The sequence below is a fragment of the Sciurus carolinensis genome, chromosome 4, assembly GCF_902686445.1.
Source record: "Sciurus carolinensis chromosome 4, mSciCar1.2, whole genome shotgun sequence".
NCBI lineage: Eukaryota > Metazoa > Chordata > Mammalia > Rodentia > Sciuridae > Sciurus > Sciurus carolinensis.
The window spans coordinates 93,483,149-93,498,918 of record NC_062216.1 but is presented as its reverse complement, the minus strand read 5'-3'; the positions used below and the strand labels follow the sequence as shown (position 1 = coordinate 93,498,918).

Genomic DNA, 15,770 nt, shown 5'->3' with positions numbered 1-15,770 from the left:
TTTTAAAAATCTGCCAAAGCACTGAATAACTATAAAGTCCAAACAAAGTGCCATTAAATCTCTACAACTAGATCCTGTGGCACTTTTCCAGTCTTATTTCACAATACCCATGCCTCACCCCTAAGCCTCTAGAACCTCTGCATCACTAACTTTCTATGCCCTCTTACCTCAATGCCTTTGCTTCTGTGGCTCCCTCTTCTAGTTACTGCCCTAACCATGCTACCTCTCCATTCTGGCCTGCTACTCACCTACTCTCAAATGTACCCTTCAAGGCTCAGGATAACCTCAACTCCCCTGGTAGAGCAGAGCAGGCTGGAATTAATCTCACCCTCTTTGTGCCACCACAGCACTTTTACTTTTATGTGTGTAAATGTGGATTTTATAGTTTAAAAAAAAAAAAAAAAACCCACACATCCATGTCTTTCTATCCCACTATACAAAAGCTCCTATGTTCTGCTTATCTTTGCATGATCCAAAGCCCCTGCCCAGTTGCTTGTACATAGAATCTCCACAATAAATATTTGGTGAAATGAAAAATTAATCTGCAAGAAATAATTTAAACAGATAATATCTGAAATGGAATGTTACTTCCTCTTATAACACTTAATTTGCTTCTACTTTAATTACATCTAGATGTTTGTATTGGTAGGCAGGCAGAGGTAGCATACTGTAGATGTTTCCTGGGTAGAAAAGCTCAGTTCTGTACAATGGACAAAGCTATCTAATAAAAGAATACCCATATCTTCCTAACTGCCAGAGTAAAACCTAGTATGTGATCCTCTCTTTTGAATTTAAAAGGCTGTGCAGAGCCCAGAAGTCCTAAAAGGCAGACTTTGAAAAGTGTGCAAAGTCCAGCTTGGCTTGAGCAAAAGCTATATTTCTGCAATGCTAAGAAACAGGAGTCTGCAGTGGAAGCCAGATGGTTAAGGAATTTTTAATTTATCCTAGGCCAGGATAGGGGCAAAATCAAGAGATTGGGATGCCCAAATCTGTGTTTTAGAGAGAATTTTCTAAAAACAGCAGTATAGGAGTGGGACTGGAGTACATTAAAGTTGGCAGCAAGAATGTTAGAGAAAAAACCCTGCCAATCAGGCTCCACAGCAAGATGGAAGGAGGAGTCAGATGCAGTCCTGGCCCAGAAGTAGTTTTCTCCATACGGAATCATTTTCTCAATATAGATGAAGGTTACTTCTATTCTACTCAGATCCAGCTGTGACACCCTCCTGCTACACCAGCTCTAAAATACTACTATTTCTGATCTTTGGAAGCATTCACAGGAGTTAACCTTAATAAGCACAAAGATCCATCGACTCAGATGAACTATCAGGCAGTGAACTATCAGACACCATGAACGGATTTCTCCTTTCTCCTTCTTTCATTCATTTATTTGGTATTCATTTGCTTGCTGAGTTCACTCTATGTGCTGGCCATTATTACTTATTTTTCATGCAATGAAATGAGGATACACGAGATGTTGTTCCTGTTCTCTAAATGTCCAAAGCCTGGTAGTAGTGCTAATTACCATTTGTGCAACAACAAATGAAATTTACTGGTCAAGTTCTCCTTGACGATCTTCACTTAAATGAGTCTGTTAAAAAACATACTTTGGACATTGATTGGTTTAGCTATACCAGATTGTAACTCCTTTTTGCCTTCAATAATTGGTTTTCTACATGAACTGTAGAGTTGGATGGAAGGGGTTTCCTGACACACTAACTGTAATCACTTTACTCATACAGCCAATATTTGTGGATTTGCCTGCTTGCTAAAATTTGTTTACAATCCCCACATCACGACTCAAGGTGTTTTCATGGTCACTCATGGACATATATGGAGTTGCTGCATAATGTTCCCAGCTGAGGTAGAACAATACAAAGCTCAGTCTTCATATTCTAAGTGTCCTTTCCATAGTCTATTATCCTGTGCCATGTTTTTCACATTTTTTGTGTTTTTTTGTTGAAACTTTTGCTGTTTGAAACAGCCTCCAAGAATAGTACTCAAATGCTGTCTAATGTTCCAGGGCAAGGTTGCCATGTACCACAGGGACAAGCTTCATTCAGGCATGGACTGTACAGTGCAGTTGGCCATGAGGTAAATGTTGATTCAATAATTAAATACAGTGTCTAAACACAAACACACATGTAACAAGGTTATGTACTGATCAGTTGAAAAAAACATGACCTGGGTTGGCAGGAACCTACCTCTGTACTTCCCTAGGAGAAGTACTCAGTAATTCAGGGTTCATAATGACTTTATGAACCAAAACTAACACACATACACACATACACACACACCCCAGCATCAACTAATTACACTAAGTAAAGAGAACAAAAACACAGTCATATACACTGATATTTTTTTTCAGTTCTACATTCTGAGGATTTCAATAGCGCCACAAAGTGAGGAAACAAAAATCACCCACTGGAACTCGTAATATTTTGGTGGAACTAGTTGGTATCCTTTGCCCCTCTGCAATCATTCATGGTTTTGCAAAGAGCTGGCTGCTCTCCTGGCTACCAAGGGAAGAATGGAAAAGGAGTTCAACAAACCAGGGTACTATGGTTCAGGGAAGGCCACTGCTGTTCTCTCTTGTGAGACATCTAATGCTTGAAGCGCCGGCACTCTAGTTACTTTGTGTTTGAGACTTGGTTTTTAACTATCCCAATCACACAGGTATTCCAATCTAGGCCTTGAAAAGAATGTTCTAGGCAAGACCAACGTAGACAACTAACTGCAGAGATCCAGCTTGACATGACTACAACCATCTTGGTATTAAGTTCCATTTTGCCCACCAGATGACCCTGGCACACACAGCACACATCCTGAAAACAGTCATGAAGATAGTCTGGGGATTTTGTGCCAGTCATTAACAACTAGACTGTTTTTTAATTGCACTGGACATAACAGTAGTTGTTTTGTTTTGGGGGGAGAGGGATTTGTTTTGTTTTTTGACAAAGCACAGATACATTCTGCTTGGCCACAAGCCACGTTTTTCTAGTTCAGCATTAAAAAACCCCTTCCTTGAGTTGCTGGGATCCTCCTATCTTGCTGCCGCCCAACACACACTGCTATCCCTAAGTTCCTAATAAATTGTGTTTTGTGTAATCCTGAATTTGTCTATTTCTTTCTTCATACTCTTGGCATCGTCTGCCCTTGGCAGCTGGTTCCCATGTACTGCATTTTCCTGGAACAAGCATGAAAATCTTAAGGCTCTACTTTTGTAAGCAAATAATGCATTCTGTAATTTCTAAAAATGTGTAAAGAATAAGACAATTTAAATTCTACCAAACCATCCAAAACATTTGAGAATGCCTCAGAGTTTACATTTCCCTTAGTAAAAGCTAACCTCAAGCAGGAAGCTGTTTCCTTGCTTTAGGAATCCCACCCTTAGAGCATTAGTGGAAAGTTCCATTCTGTGTCTTCTTAACTTTCCCCAAAGGCTGAGATCATGGCTGTTTGCCAAACAAAATAGTCATCCAAATACAAAATGGTCTAAAACCTTCCAAGAAAGTTGAAACCAAGGGAAAGAAGAGGAACAACTAATTAGAAATCAAGGGCAAGACAAATTAGATCCAAAATGAATATAGTACAAAATGCCCAGAATAGCCCAGAAAGACAGCTGATGACCTTTTCCTTTAAAATCTCTAAATATCACAGAAGCAAATGGCCAAAGTATCTAAAGTCAACCACATAATTACTACTACAAAGGTAAAGAAATGAAGTAAAAAACACACAAATGAGACAAGTTGATGGTGTACTGACAATTCATGCTTTGAAATACAAATAAAATCAGAGCAGACAATAATTAGACTGTACTTAGGAGTCCATAACAAGGGATTACACTCTAGTTCAAGGTAGGAGAACCAGGAAGATGTCAGGCTATTTCAACACAAAAGCTGCCATAATTTCTACAGAGATGACGAGTTACATTTTCCCTAGAGACCAGAGGGATAATGCTATAAGGGTTATAAACTGCTATATCCCTAACTTTACTCTCCTCTTGGCTGAAGAAGCTCTGGAATGTGATTTTACTAGGAGAGGACAGCACTACAGTACTCAAGGATCACAAGTGCTCCCAGGGGACCCAACCTCATTTCTTTAATTAAGATGCACAGAGCCTTGAGTTATTGCTAAATAATGGATGTAAGAACCATTAAAATTCCTTCCCCATTTCTCTACTCTGGAAGCAATGGAGGGCCTTGGCTCATTGAAACGCTGGTGTCAGAACCCAGGTTTCCCAAAAATGCTGTAATATTAAACCACAAATCCACTAGTAAGTCAAAATTCCCTTGGACCTTCCTCTTCTCAAAAAACTGTTTAGACGCTACACCTAGAAGTCACAAAGATACTAAGGTTGCCTAATTAAATGTATAACTGTATGGTAACATAAAAGAAAAAAGAAAAAAAAAAAACAAAAAACTGCCTGTCCAGTTATAGAGCCAGTACGTGCACACACACACTGTACCTGATTATCTACAAACATATAAACTATTTGTCTTTATTTCTCTTCCTCTCTCTGTTCCATTTACACTCTAGCATCTTTGTCTTGGGGGGGGGGGGAATCAAAGTCCCTGAATGTCTGTTTCTGAAGAAGTTAAAAATCCTAAGTAGGAAAGACTGCTAGGGCTTTGGCAAGATGAGCAAATAGTTACCAGTGGCTCTCAAACTCCATCTACACCCACAGCCAAAAAGCCCAACTAAATCTCCATTTGATTATAAAGATGTTCCTAGATACTTGGTAGGAAGAGTGATCACTAGAGGGGGGAAAGGAAAAGGAAAACCTTTTGTGAGTTACAATAATGAAAAGATTCATTTATATAATGTCTCAAGCTATAATGAAACAATTAAGCATAAGACAAACCTTATGTGACATAATTCCAAATAAGACTGCCATCTCAAAGCAACACAGGTTGAGTATCCCTTATCCTAAACGTTGGGATCAGATGTATTTCAGATTTTAGAGTTTTTAAGATTCTATAATATTTGCATAGACTTTATTAACTGAGCATCCCTAATCTGAAAATGTAAAATCTGAAATGCTCCAAAATTCGAAATGTGAAAGTACCCAACTCAAAATATCTAGGTTATTGGAATATTTTGGATTTCAGATTAAGGATGTTCAGCCTGTATTTGCAGAAATTTTCATATAAAATGTTTAATAGAAAGAATGCTTGGCCCACAAAAGACAGGAGACAGAAAACTTCAAGCCCATATAATAATTAAAGTAATAAAGACTGCAATGGAGAAAACAGCACAGAAGGACAGAACTAAGGGAGGTGTTTTCCTTGAGGATGACATTATTTCAGGGGCTACGCTGCCTGCCTACAAACCACTACAAATCACTAAGGCGGAGTGATTACACAGGTGGGCCTGAGTGAGGAGCTAACTACACAATCCCACAGCCTTCCTCAGCCTAATGAAAACAAGGCAGAGATGAAACAAGACAAGAGCTCCACCTCATTCTTGTGTGTGGATCAAGTCAGCCTCAAAAAAGCAGTGTTATGACACAGCTTTCACCATCCTCAGCACAGAGGAGAGATCAAGGTGCTGCCTGTGCTCTGCGATAGATGATATTTCATCTTTTTGCCAGTTGCTAGAACACCTAAAACACTGAGAGTAAAAAGATTCTGAAGTTTTTAGTTTAACTGCTTTCCTATATGATTGTTCCTGCTATCGGTTTCATCCAGATTCCCCTAGGTAAAAGAGAATAAAGATCAGAACTTAAAAGTAATTAAGTGAGAACACTATTATTTATTTTCATTTTATTAATTCCACTGAATCTAATATTTAATTTAAATGCTAACTTTTAAATAGTACATCTTAATAAATATTTTCTTCAACATCTAAATAACAAAATGAACCCAACTTTTATTTGGGAAATTCTTGACTGTGTGGCAATATGGGGACTGAGAATTTAAATAGAGACAGAGTCAAAATGTATCTTCCATAATCTAAATATCCATATGTTCATATACAGTGTCTTATATGTGCATTTATGTAGTTTAGACAGAACTATATATGCACTTTAATGAACTGATCATGTGTATTAGAGCTGGTTAAGTAAATATCAGTGTGAAAATGAATTTGTATACACTCAGAGCCTTAAGTCAGTCATGATGGTCTGGTTATTTGGTTTTCTATCTACTTGTGGAAACTATTTTGTACACTTAAGTCATATCTTAAGACTTCTTCTCCCACTGTCAAAAGTAACACAATCTGATGTCACAGAGCTTCTGATATAGGATAGGTCTGTGAAAAAATCTAGCATCTAGAAAAATATAAATACCTCCCAAAGTAGAGATTACATTTAGGGGATTCACAGAATCTGCCTCTGCTTCAAAGTCTCAATCAAAACTAATGTCTTGATTTTACAAATAAGGAAATGAAGCCCAGGAAGTTTAAATAATGACAGTAGAAGGCTGGGGTGTGGCTCAGTGGTGGAGTGCTTGCCTAGCACATGGGAGACACTGGATTCCATCCTTAGCACCACATAACTAAATAAAATGAAGGTATAAAAAAAAGAAAATTAAAAAAAAATAATGACAGTAGAAAAGTCAGAGCTAGAAAATCAGAGTCTTGGGTCAATGTTCTCTTTGACCCAAGTATCTCTACAAATCTGCTTTTCAGAACACCAGATTATTCATTTGTTGGCTGACAGCTTCACTAAGGGCAAACTCAAGCTTCATCTACACACTATAGGCCCCAGGGCTGGTCCAGACCTCACCCACAGAGGTAAAAAGAGGTCACCAAGCACAGCCAGCTAGAACTGGGATGTACACTCTGAAGTTGCCATGGTCTTCAGAGTCAGCCACCCACAGAGCCTCATCAAAGCACCTTGATCAATTAGGACACTGGTCTGCCAAATGCAAAGCATGAGTTAGGAGGATAATGCACAAAATTTTCCTTTGTGCAAAATGACTCTACTTTCTTGCTAATCTCAGCTCTACTGCCTCTTCTCGAACTAACCAAGCAAACAGATAACCAAGAGGGTCTGCACCCACTCACGCTGTGGAGGGATACTCCAAGGACACCTAGACATGTTTCCCTTCATCGTTCCTCTGAGTTTCGTTTTAAGGTAAGGCAAGTAGAAGAAAAATATCTTAGTGTTCACCATACATAAAAAGGAAAAAGTCTCATATTTTAAAAAAAAAAAAATTATCTGAAAATTCCTTTAAAGTACCATATAAAGAGTCACACAGGTAATATTAGAAAAAAGAATGGGAAAAATACTAAAAATGATGACTATGATTTCAATGCTACTGTTATGTGCCCAGAGACACACTGCTGACACTATTGCAATAAGCTGTCACAGCAAATTCATGAGTGCGTTATAGGTGAGCATATTAACATTTCCATTTTACAGATGAGGAAGCCAACCCTGAGATGTCATGGGACAAGAAGATAAGAGAGCTGGGGTCTGAATGCAGAATGATCTCACAGTAAAGTCCCCATGCTCACATTCCCTATTTGCTTAAAAAATTACATTTTTTTCCTCATTCAATAATTTTGTTAAATTCATTCTTGGCTCAACATTCATATTATAGAGACTGTTTTGTCAAAGTTTCCTTAAAACAAAATTAATTAATTGGTTCAGAAAATATTATGAGAACTCCTTCTGAGCTCCAGCCTGCCTGATCAAATCTATTTTTATTTCTCTGTTCATCCTTAGATTCCCAGGTCTCATTAAGTTGAGTCTTCTCCTGGTTGTCACTCTCCCAGGCTCTTGATCTTGTTTGCAGAAGTCCTGACAGTTTCTAAGGTGGTCCAGACACATCTGTCTTTGGGATCTTTTTTCTCTTCCCCTCTATAATTCCTTCCTATACCATGGAACCAAAACCCTTCTCTGCCAAGGGAACAGCCTCACCAAATCATTCACATACCTGGCCACATCCCCAAATAAACTATGAAAACATCTTCATCTGTTCCTGATGAGTGAGCATGCTCAGAACATCCCCTGGAAGCAGGCAATTCACTTGGCTATCTAAAATCAGCTCCTCTGCTTTCAGAGAAGTCTATTTCAACATCATTCCAGAGGGCTGCTGAACCTAAATTACGGGATAGTCCCTGAACAAACAAAACAGAATCATTACCAAAAGATACACATAAAAATATTCATATGAGTCCTATGAATAATAAGCTCAAACCAGATACTATCTAAATGTCCAGCAACCATAAAACAAACATGTAACTCAATACCATTAAACAAGAATAAAAAAGTAAACTAAGTGCAATATTGTGTGAGCTTTACAAACATAATAAGCAAAAATAAACCAGACACAAAAGAATATATACTGTATGATATATTTACGTAGCCACAGATTTTTTTTAAATAGGCAAAACTAGCCAGGTCTGGTGATACACACCTATAATCCCAGCAACTTAGGAGGCTGAGGCAGAAGGATTGTAAGCTCAAAGCCAGCCTCAGCAAATTAGCAAGACCCTGTCTCAAAATGAAAAACAAAAGGGGCTGGACAGGTTTATCTCAGTGGCAGAAGGTATTTAGGTTCAAACCTGAGTACCACAACAATAGGCGAAACTAACCAAAAGCAGAATACTGGTTACTCTTGGGAACAGGAAGAGAAGGGGACTCCAGGGTTCTGGTAAGGTTCAGTTAGTTGAGTTATGATTACATAGGTGTGTCCATCCAGTTATGATGTGCACACTTTCTTCCATGTATAAAATACTTGGATTAAAAGTCCATGGAAAGAGACCTTGTGAGCATCAGGTCTACCACACAGTTGGCATAAGAGTAATTGTTTTCTGCTGAGTTAATCTATTAAGTCCACAGAGGAAATCCATGGGGAGGCTGGAACTGAACAGCAGATCTCTTAACTCTCCATCTAGGTACTAAATCTACCTCTCAAACATGAAAGAATGTTTCTCTAACTTCCTTCTTTGTTGTGACCACAGCCAAGATTTAGAAGGATTGATTCATGTTCTCATTAAGAACACAATCCAAGGCCAGATACAAGATGCCCCTTCTTGGAAGACTGAGGCAGGAGAATCACAAGTTCGAGGCCAGTTACGTAACTTAGAAAGACCCTGGATACCCCATCTCAAAATAAAATAAAAAGGAATAGGGATGTAGCTCTATGGTAGAGTGCCTGACTAGCATGCTCAAAGCCCTGGGTTAGATCCCCAGTACCAAGAAAGAAAAAAAAGGACACAACCCAAAAGGCTTCACTCTTCTACTGACACTCATGCCAGGAAGAACATTTACACTATTGAATTCACAAAGTACTGTGTACACAAGTATCATTGAATGACTGACGGCATGCTCCTTACCTCTCTCTGACCCTCAATATCCTCATCTATATTTTTGGAACATTAACTCCCACTCTGCAAGGCTAACATGAGGATAAGGTCAGAATGTCAGAGCACATATCAAGCATTTAGAAAAGTATTTGCAGAAAGAATATTGACTTGAATTAATCAAATACTTATCACTTGATGGAAGGTCAGTAAATTGCCGTTATGACCGAAGAAGAGGAATAAGCATCTGTGAAAACTACTACCTCATTTTCCCAGCCTATTGGGTCATTAATGGGTCAAAAATTCTCACTAGCTTAGATGAGGCACTGAAATGGTCTGTGAGGCATACAGCAATAACCTACAAACAAAGGGGCTCATGCCTTTTACATGCTACCTCAGCAGTGCAAAATAAAGATTTGCTCATTGAGTGCTATGACATGTCCAAACCCTGCAGTCACACCTTTAGAATTTAAAAGTTCTGAAAGAGAGAGGTAGGTCTTATATTCTTAAGATAAAATGAGCGGACTGACAATAGCAAAGTGCCTTTACTACTGGGAAGAAATTTACACTCTGGAGATGTCAGATATGAATGGTGAAGGGTGAGTTTACTTACATTTTTAAAAAGCAGATTTAATACTGACTTTTTTCAGCTCTTCAAATCTTGCATGTCCTTAGCAAATGGATCCATACAAATTCTATACTGAAAATAAATAAATAAATAATGATAAATTATACAACACCAGAAAAAAAAAGTATAGATGGTTATTATTGTACAAGCCAAGCATCAAACTAAGTAACACAGGTATAATTTAAAACAAGAAGATATATATTAAGGACTTGCCTCTATCTACCCTTCCTCCCCCTTCCTCTTCCTTCTCCCCATCCAGCACCCCCTCCCCCTCTCTTTCTCCTTCATTCTCCTCCTTCCTTAGTTATTGGACAGCTTCAAATGTTCCTTGAAAACTGATTTTCTACTAAAACAATCATAATATTTATAGCCAAGTTACCTAGCACATGGTAGGTACTCTATGAATGTCTGCTGAGTGAATAAATTAATCATGTTCTTACAATACAGTCGTCCCTTGGGATTTACAGAGGGAATGGTTCCAAAATCTCTTCAGATACCAAACTCCAAGGATGCTCCAGTTCTTACGTAAAATATCACAGTATATGTGTAGAATCTATGTATACCTTCCCATATACTTTAAGTCATCTTTAGATTACCTACAACACCTAATATAATGTAAATGTTAGGTAAATAGTTGTTAAGAGAATAATGACAAGGAAAAAAGTTTGTACATGTTCAGTCCAGATGTTAATTCTTCTTCCTGAATATTTTCAATCTGCAGTTGGTTGAATTTGCAGATTTGGAAACCACATATATAAAAGGTTGACTACATTTAGTTGTTAGGTGAAAAAAAGAAAAAACAAAAAGGAAATGCTTGCAATTCATTTATTTTATTGTTCAAGAACAGTACCATAGGCAATACTTAGAAACAAATACACTGTTTTCACAATTGCATTTCTGATTCCCTTATATCTTAAATAACTCATATTTAGGGGAAAAATTCCATTAGTGTATATGGGCACATATATTCCTATAATGATATAGTAATAAAACATGTTTTGGTGGGAAGGAATATTTAAGAACAGTAAATGTTCCTTTTGAGGTGTTCACTCTTCAAAAATCTCATAACTACCTCCATCCACATAAGAAAGTAAGGTGTCTCTAAGTTAAATACAAGAGATAATGCAAACATGCATTTAAATAATAAGGGCCAGTCCTAGACAATGTTATGACACAAGAATGTGTCTGCTTCCTTCTACTGATTCAGTGACTCCAGATGTTGAATCCAGCAAGGAATCAAAAAGGTTAGCTCCAAGGCTCCAACAACATAATGGATATTCTTCCTACTAACATTCCCTTCCCTTCCCTTTCCCTCCCTTTCTCTCTTTTCCCTTCTCTTTTTCTCTCTCCCTCTCTCTTCACTCCCCAAAAAAAGAGTTTCAAAAGAAGCAGGTGCTTAAAATGATTTACTGACAACAGAATTTTAGGCATAAATGGGGATGTGGATCATCTTGAAGGAATTTCGTCCATCACATCAGGTAAGCATCTGTCCATTCTGCCCTCTCTGAAAGTTGGTTTCACATATGGTCCAGAAATACACACCAATCCAGGCAAATTCTAAGCAATAAATGGTGTCTACATAGGCAAGCCTGATTAAGACTAAGGTATGCTCCAAAAGTAAAGTTCCATTAATGAATAGCTTTCAAAGTGAGCTAGGAATCCCAGTCTATAAATGTTTCTGAGAACAGAGACAGAAACCAGTGATATATGGGCAGAGCAATTTCACTTTTATTAATCATTTAGTTGGAGAAGTAGTTTCCTGACTTGTTTATGAAAGGGTTGAAATAATCAATATAATCAAGAATTCATTACCAAGAAAAGTACTTGAGTGCAAAAAATTCCAATGAGTTCACAACATGGCTAATTGAAATACAGAGAATCCAACCATCATCTCAACCTTTATGGGAGAATGTGAGCTCCAGTATGGACTCCAAAGCACAGGTCACTCAGGGACTGAGCAGAGAGGAGCTAAGCCATCTCTTCCTTCCAGCAAAGCCCCTTCATCTCCTGGCCAGAAGTAGAAGGAAGGAGAACTACCCTTCCATGAGGACTGAGTCAATGGTGAATAGGAAGAGCTCGTGGATATTCCAGAGATGATGCTATGATTTGGACGTGGTCAGTTCTTACCAAAATTCATGCAGAGCCAGGCGTTGGTGGTACGTGTCTGTAATCCCACCTTAGGAGGTTAAGGCAGGAGGATCATAAGTTCAAAGCCAGCCTCAGCAAAATCAAGGAGCTAAGCAACTGACACCCTGTCTCTAAATAAATAGGGCTGGGTGTGTGGCTCAGTAGACAAGTGCCCCTGAGTTCAACCCCCAGTACCAAAACAACAAACAAACAAACTCATGTAGAAGCTTGATCCCTAAAGTAGCGGTATGGAAAGGTGGTGGGACCTTTAAAAGATGAAGCCTAGTGGGAGGTGACTAGGTCATGGGTGTCCTCAAGGAGGGATTTAAAGTTGATCTCTAGAAGTGGGGTAGTTCTTAAAGGAGGAAACTAGTTTTCAGGAGTCTTGACTCTATAAATAAGGGTAAGCCTGGCCCTTTCCTTCCCTTGCTCTCGTTCCCACCAAGTGACTGACTAACCACTCTCCTCATCCCTTCTCTCCCCTATATTTCACAATCTTTCACCATGTGATGCCATTGGCCATGAGGCCCTCACCGAACACTAATGCCACTGTCATGTTCTTAAACTTCCAAAACTGTGAGCCAAAATAAAGTTATTTTCCTTATAATTTAACCAGTCTTGAGTATTTTGTTATAACAATACAAAACAAACTCAGGCACACAGGGCAGCAGGGAGCTCTAGCAGGGAAGACAACACAGTGGATGTCTATCAGTCACTTCCTAGGCCCTGCCCCAACCCCTATCAGCCTCTTTGCTGAACATATATCAGGGTTCTTGGATAGAAATGTCAATGGAGAAAACCTGTACAGCAGTTTAAAGAGAAGAAAAAAATACACCTATGTTCTGTAAGAAGTGTTGCCTGAACTTGCTCTGGAAGAACTGACACTAAGAGACAGAGTTTACTCAATCCCTCTCTTAGCACAGAGGTCCCATTATCTAGCCCAAACGGGACTGAATACATAAAAACATTTATAAACATGAACCATTAGATTTTTTGAGTTTGATCATAGGCCTTGTTTAAGTAAGTCAAAGATGTTCTTTGTTATACAATTTTGATCGAATGCAAGAGGCTTTAGTCATTTCCTCAGGAACAGACCTAAGCTATAAATACTAACTAACCAACACAGACAGCCACTCACAAAAAAGGCTCACTGACATGTTTAATTTAAAAATAAGATCACATTATTAAACTGAAAAGTAAGCCATTAAAAAAACCAAACCCAAGCAAACAACATTCCTAGAAGAAAAATTATTAGTGTACAGACAGGTACTTAACTAACTTTTTGTATGACTCACAAGTCTTTCCTATACAAAATTACAAAAGAAAAAAATATATACAATCTATATTTGTGTTCACTGAATAAAACAAACCCTTAACAATCCTTTCCACAATCTCAGGTTTTGAGTTCCAAGAAAATTCTCCAAACCTTAAGTGGTGTTTATAATCCCTTTAAGATGGAGAACACATTATTACTATTTCTTATTTTCGAAAACCCTTTGATAGTCTAAAGCCTGACCATTATAACTGTGAGGAAGACGCCAAACAATCATTAGCAAAGTTACTGTTTATTATAATACTACCATAGACCATGTTCCAAAACTGAGTGGAACCAAAGTCTACTCTCAGATATGACCTGAGTCTAAAGTATGGCTATGTAAGCCAAGCATAGCTCACCACCTGTTTTTTTTTTTTGTTGTTGTTGTTGTTGTTGTTGTTGTTTGTTTGTTTCTTTGATGGACGTAGGAATTGAACCCAGGGATGCTCTACCACTGAGCTATATTCCCTGCCCTTTTTATTCTTTATTTTAAGACATAGTCTCACTAAATTTCCAGGCTGCCCTCCAACTTGAGACCCTCCTGCCTCACCTCCAGTGTCACTGGAATAACAGTTGTGTGCCACAGCAACCAGCCCATTATGTTCTTTATTGCCACAGGTAATCAAAGAATCAGGTTATGACCAACATCTATCTTCTTGGTAAATCAGGCGTCTCTGGGAAATTAGGCCCTTCAGTAAGCATTCAAGATAAAATTTACCTGAAGGACCCTAAGTCTTCCCAATATATTTCCATTCAGTCTCATCCTCCATGGAGTTTCCATCTGGGAAAAGCTTGAGATAGCATCAACAGAAATCACTCAGACTGTTGGTGGGCTGGCAACAAGTGTTCTATCCAGCCACAACTGTCCAACACATATGCAGGAAGATGTCCCCTTACTGTATCATTCCCACCACTTCCTCAAGTCTCAGGGACTTCTGGAGGAAATGTGTCACACAAATGTGATCCAGTGCCCCTTTGTACTAAAAGACAGGTTGATGTGGTTCTAAATAAAAGGGAGAAACATACTACTATCTTTATCACCAATTCATGTGCAGATAGAAATGGTTTCAACCCTCTTTTTAATCAGACTAGTCTCTACCTGGTTTTCAGTGACTGCAGAATAAAGACTGCAGAATAAACCCTTAAGTTTGAATTCCTTTCCTGCTGTTCCAATCTAACACCTTCTGATTTGCGGTGGTTTATATACCTAGCATATCATACCTGCTCCTCCTTCTGAGACCACACTCACTCTGCCCTCTTTGTTAAACATTCTATTTCCTCTTCTACCAACATCACATTCAGTGTACAAGTCAAACCTCTGTGATAAATAATGTGGGATGTAATATGTATTTCCTGCCCCCAGATTCTAACAATCCAGCAGGGAAACAGGTAACAAAAGAGACCACACTAAAGCTGTATGTGAAAGATTCAAAATGCTACAGGTCCCTGACAAGCAAATCTAAAGAGGCCATCACTGAATTGGATCTTGAAGGAAGATGGGGCATGAGTGATTGAGTTATGAAGTTGCAAAGGTGACACACAGAATCACAAATTTTGCAAACAGACTTGAGTCCAAAATCTCAGTGCCCTTACATTGGAATAGGGTTTGTAGGAGCTAAGATCAAATAACCTAGTGCCTAATCATGTTCAAAATCATATTTGTGACCAATTCTTAAGTTTTGCCCAAATCATGAAACCTTTTCATGTTATGTCCTAATACAGTCTTCCTCTCCTCCCACTGCTAACAGCACTTACTCTTCCCACCATCCATTCATTCAGGGAATTAATCACACATTGATTTTTGCTCGTCAAATATTCCAAAAGTATTTTCTAAAAGTATATTTTGCTTTCTTAATAAGACTTTGTTATCAAATAAAATATCCTTTCAAACAGATATGTGGCCTTTCCAAATTTTAGGTTCTGGATCCATGACAACTAGTGTTAGTTGAGATGTGAAACAAATTTAAGTCACAAGCTTGGGCTCTGCAGCTAGTTACATGTGGTGCAGACAAAAAACCAACATCTGTATTCTAACACAGCTTTCTTTTCTGTCTATCTAGTAACTTCTAGAAGCAGACCTAAAGCTTGTTTTTTTGTGGCATGTGAGGGATACTCAGAAAAGAGTCAATGGCCAGAGCTATTGATGAAACTGAAAATCAAGTTGAATGGTACAAGAAAGCTATGGCCATTAGCCGAAAATTAATAAATAAACAGACAGACACTAAAGAGCAGAAGAAATTATATGGTATTGTACTACATGTGCAAACCTGAGGATGGATGAAGGGCCTGGGATCCATCACTCATGTTTTTAAATAATTTAGCGTACATTTTTTCACAGTACCAGTATAAATACTAGCTGAATGAATAATCTGATAATCTTATATCCTGAATTCCTCAGTGTTGAGTGTCACCTTCCATGACAAAATACAAGTCAACATAGGCAGTTTC

General features: G+C 38.3%; 2 protein-coding genes across 2 annotated transcripts in view; one reads left to right on the top strand and one right to left on the bottom strand.

Annotated features, from left to right (window-relative positions):
• Positions 1-15,770, top strand: part of C4H12orf71 (chromosome 4 C12orf71 homolog) — a 70,593-nt gene that overhangs the window by 8,205 nt on the left and 46,618 nt on the right. The gene's annotated exons all lie outside the window — the stretch shown is intronic.
• Positions 1-15,770, bottom strand: part of Ppfibp1 (PPFIA binding protein 1) — a 224,170-nt gene that overhangs the window by 161,916 nt on the left and 46,484 nt on the right. The window contains 1 exon segment of the mRNA XM_047548085.1: positions 9,866-9,952. The gene's annotated coding sequence lies outside the window, so the exon portion shown is untranslated.